This window comes from Cricetulus griseus, chromosome 5, assembly GCF_003668045.3.
Source record: "Cricetulus griseus strain 17A/GY chromosome 5, alternate assembly CriGri-PICRH-1.0, whole genome shotgun sequence".
Lineage (NCBI taxonomy): Eukaryota > Metazoa > Chordata > Mammalia > Rodentia > Cricetidae > Cricetulus > Cricetulus griseus.
The window spans coordinates 36,853,287-36,857,934 of record NC_048598.1 but is presented as its reverse complement, the minus strand read 5'-3'; the positions used below and the strand labels follow the sequence as shown (position 1 = coordinate 36,857,934).

Below are 4,648 nucleotides of genomic sequence, written 5' to 3'. Positions count from 1 at the left end.
GAATCCTGGGTTGGAAAATAAATGTGGAAGTCAATAGTATGTGGGCGATAGCTGAAATAAAAAGAAGGGGAGAGAACTCTCTGGAAGAGTATGCACCATAGGGGGAAAAAAAACAGGGCTGTGACCAGGAAGCATCTGCCTGTATGGATCAGTCATTCAGTTCTTACCTGGAGAAGGCCAGTCAACACTAGAGAAGAGAGTTGCCACACAGGTGAAAGTTCTCTCGAGATACCAGCAAGGTACTTTGGTATCTAGTCTCACATACTCAAGTTCTCTACTCATCACTCCACTGTAAATGGCCAGAAAATTACTAGCATGAAAATGTGAACGATTAGTAACATGCATCCATGAATATATGCATTTTAATTAGGACTCCAAATCTCATAATAGTTCTGGCTTGGAAATCAAAACTTGAATGAAACACAGGCTCCTACCTATCGTTATCTCCCAATCTGTAGGCCTTTTGGTTCATCAGTAAAATGTGAATAAGGATTTCTTAGATCAGAGATCAAAGATAAGTATCGCACTACTGCCTAGGGCAAGTACCCAATACTAGCCTCCATCCATCCTTCCAACCAAATGTCTCAAACTTGCACATGCATCAGATTCACTTTCTGGTCATCCAATCCCAGAATGGATCTGACTCAGAACTCTGGTGGTGGAGCAGAGAAATCCTTAGTGGTGCTGATGTTGCTGTCTAGGAACCATACTCTAGGACTGGCCGTCTTCCTCAAGTTGCCCAGAAATTGAATATCCAGTCCTGATAAAGGCTGCAGATCCAAGTTCTAGGTTTTAAGAGCAGGAAGGATGATAATAGACTAAGAGACCCCCCCCCAGGGGGGAGCAAGGGCAGTGCATAGCCAACTAGCTCAACTACCATCCAATCCTTTCCACACTTAGAAGCTAAACGATTCACACCTCCATATTTGAAAAGCTGTGACTCACAATAGGGCAGGTAGTGGGTAAACTATATTGACTTAGCCCTTAGCCAAGGAGGGCAATAGTTCTGCAAAGAGTCTCACAGGCAACAGAGTGCACTGAGGTCTCCTCCACAGTGGGGGGTCCGGGGGGAGTGAGGTATAAGCAGGGCTGGAGAGAGTTACACAGTGGAGGCTGGCCTGGCAGCAGGAGAAGAGCAGTCTCCCTCAGAGGTATGTAGGTGGAAAGGAAGCCCATGGGATCTTTCCCCACCTTCAGATAAGCCAACCTCTGCTCTGAGTTAAAATGGCCCTGGAAAGCAAGAAATTAACCTGGAATAGCCTGGGGCATTCTCCCAGCTCTCTAATACCATCCCCCACTATCTCTCCAGTCCTTGGAGATGCCCAGGAAACAGGTGGATAGAAATCTCTAGACAAGCCCATCAGCAGCAGAAATGGAAGGAAAGTGTCTTCTTTTGACAAATGCCTGTCACAGGCATCATCTGCCTCTCTGTCTTAAAGATCTCCTCTGAACTCCCTGTCTCCACTTGTAATTTAATCCAGCCCACATTCATTCCTATGCCAGGTAGTGAAACTGATAATATCAATGAATCACAATGCTTCGCTCACAGAGCTCTGTCTGGGTTATAAAATGCCGACTTTATTTTGTAGTCTATAAAAGAATTTCACATACCATTTAATGTATTTCTCTCGTGCTGAAGAACATTGGTGTAGGAGTCCTCTTCCATTTTTGGTCATTCTGATTCTCGGCTTAAATATCACCTCTTCAGGAGTCTTCAGTGACATGTCAACCTAAAGTCACTGTGTCCTTGCCACAGGGCCTTAGATTAATACTCTGAATAACATTCATCATGGGCTGATTTTGTTTCACTCTCTCTGTAGCTGAATATGAATTTTATGAAAGTAGGATATTTGGCTGTCTTCTCAGTATCCAAATCATCACGAACGTAACTGGTATCTGAGTTATGCTCATTGGGGGAGGAGGGAGGGAGTAAGGAAAGGAAGACAGGAGATGGGGACAAGGAAGGAGAAAAACACAGAAAGGGGAAAGGGGAGGGGAAGGAGGGAGAGAGAAGGGGAAGAATAAGAAAAGAGGGGAATTAGGAAGGAAAAGAGAATAAGATGAGAGAAAGGCAAGGAGGGAAGGGGAAGGAAGAGAGGGGGAAAGGAAGGCCTGAGCAGTGCCCCCACCCACCCAGTGATGAAGCTAGGGCATACACTGGGGCTTTTCAGCCTCATCCCCAGCCTAGGTCTTTCTCTCCCTGCATCCCAGAGCCATGCTAAGCCATTACTCAGGTTCTAAGGTTGCAAGCTGACTCTCACCTGAGAACAGAGGCAGATTCAATCAGGACTCTTAGACCTCACCCAGAGCTGTAATGAAGGAAACGAGGAGCTAGGAGTTGGGCATGTATCATCCGTCACTGTGAACCCCTTCTCTATGGACTTTTTCTATATTTAGTACTGTTACGTTCGAGAAAACATCAATCAAGGACTAAGTAAGTCAAGAGTAACTCAATTTACTTTTCTTTTAAGAAGCAAAAATGCAAAATGTTTCTCATCACTTTTTAAATTAAGAACAAAGAATAAAATTTCTATTCAGTAAATAAAGCAAACAAAAAATCTATTGTATGACTAGTCAGGGCTAAAAGGAGGAGACAAAGGAGGAAAGACAGAATCATGAGAGTCATTCATCTTAAAATGCGAAGAGGCCTCTTGTGACAACTGATGACCCAAAAGATGGGGTACAAGTGTCTGTGTACTGGCAGTCAGGAGGTGCGAGTGCTTCTCTTGATCATACAGCCAATGACGATTAAAGCAAGACCAGACCTTACTATGCTACAGTCAGAGAACATGCAGTCTGATAAGACAAATACTTTCTTAAAGTACTAAATTTAGTTGGAGAAACCATCGCTGGATCGCAGCCTCCAAAATGAGGTTCAATCCCTTCGTGACTTCTGACCGAAGCAAGAACTACAAATGGCATTTCAATGCACCTTCTCACATCTGGAGGAAGGTCATGTCTTCCCCTCTTTCCAAAGAGCTGAGACAGAAGTACAATGTTCGATCTATGCCCATTCGAAAGGATGATGAAGTTCAGGTTGTCCAAGGACACTACAAAAGTCAGCAGATTGGCAAAGTGGTCCAGGTGTACAGGAAGAAATATGTCATCTACACTGAATGAGTGCAGCGAGAAAAAGCTAATGGCACAACGGTCCATGTGGGCATCCACCCCAGCAAGGTGGTTATCACCAGGCTAAAGCTGGACAAAGCAAGAAGATCCTGGAAAGGAAAGCCAAGTCTTGACAAGTAGGAAAGGAGAAGGACAAATACAAGGAAGAAACGATTGAGAAGATGCAGGAGTAGGGGTCCCTCATACACAGTCCATTAAAGACTGTTTAAGAAAAAAAAAAACAAGAACCATGCTCAAGAACTAGGAAGAGAGCTCAGTCACTACAGCGCTTGCATTGCCAGCACAAGGACCTGAGTTCAATCCCCAGAACCCACAGGAGAGAGAGAGAGAGAGAGAGAGAGAGAGAGAGAGAGAGAGAGAGAGAGAGAGAGGTGACACACACTTGTAACACTAATGCTAAGAAGGAAGACACAGGCAAAAGACTTATGAGGTTCACTGACTAGAGAACCTAGCCTACTTGGCAAGTCCCAGGCCAGTGAGTGAGAGACCCTGTCTCAAACAAGGAAAAAGAGATGGACTATATCTGAACGTAACTGAGGCAGTCCTCTGATCTGCACACACACACACACACACACACACACACACACACACACACACACACACATGCATATCTCATATCATTACTCTTATCTCTCCTAAAAAAAGGCCAGGTGTGCATTTATCTGATGGGGAGGGACAGTTATATTCTTCTAACTGCGGCAGCCTATCTGCCATAAGAGGCGAGTCCATCCGTCAGTCCTAGGCTGTGTTGCTACACAGTCCAGAAAGCATACAAAATCTCATGAGGTCTGATTCACTCCCCTTCCACAGGCTGTATGCCCAAGTCAGAATCACACCTTCCTCTAGATCCCTCCAGCTGCTGTGTTCCCCACACACACTCATTCATCTGCTGCCTTCAGCCCTATATGAGAGTCTGTAGCCTGCCTCTGTTCACCTCTATCCTAGACTCATGTTTATGAGAGAATTTTTTTTCAAATGTGGCCAATGTAATTATAAAGGCCCAGGAATTTCAAAGAATGACTCTTTTCAAGCAACACCACAAGAACATGAATGAGAGACTGCATCTTTAGTGAGGCCCCATTCTGTTTTAGAATCTCACTCACCGAAATTCGAAGTCCAAGTGTGTTTTGCAGACAACATGACTCCCTAGAATCCTGGTGTTCGTAACCAAGCTGACAGCCTTCCACACCAGCTTTCCCACTTACATCTTTGCTTCTGCCAGGAAGTCACCTGGCTTCATGTAAACTCATCTATACTACAACAAATGGTTTTATACTGAGCTCTTTGTTGCAAGTAGCTTTAGAGTTCATAAATGTATACTTGGTATACTTGGTTCCATGGACTAGGTCCCAGCTCCACACCACACTGTAAGCACCATGAAGACAAAGACTATTACTCTATCTTTATAGAGACCACCAGATCCCATTGTCTTGCCTCCTATCCACAAGCCTTTCCCCTACTGTTCATCTCACAAGTCAGTGCATAGTGTACATGGTTGTTACACTTTCTGCTTTTCCTA

At 44.5% G+C, this 4,648-nt stretch overlaps 1 pseudogene; it reads left to right on the top strand.

Moving 5' to 3' along the window:
- Positions 1 to 2,853: 2,853 nt before the first annotated feature.
- LOC100774754 lies at positions 2,854 to 3,302 on the top strand (annotated as a pseudogene).
- The last annotated feature ends 1,346 nt before the right edge of the window (positions 3,303 to 4,648 follow it).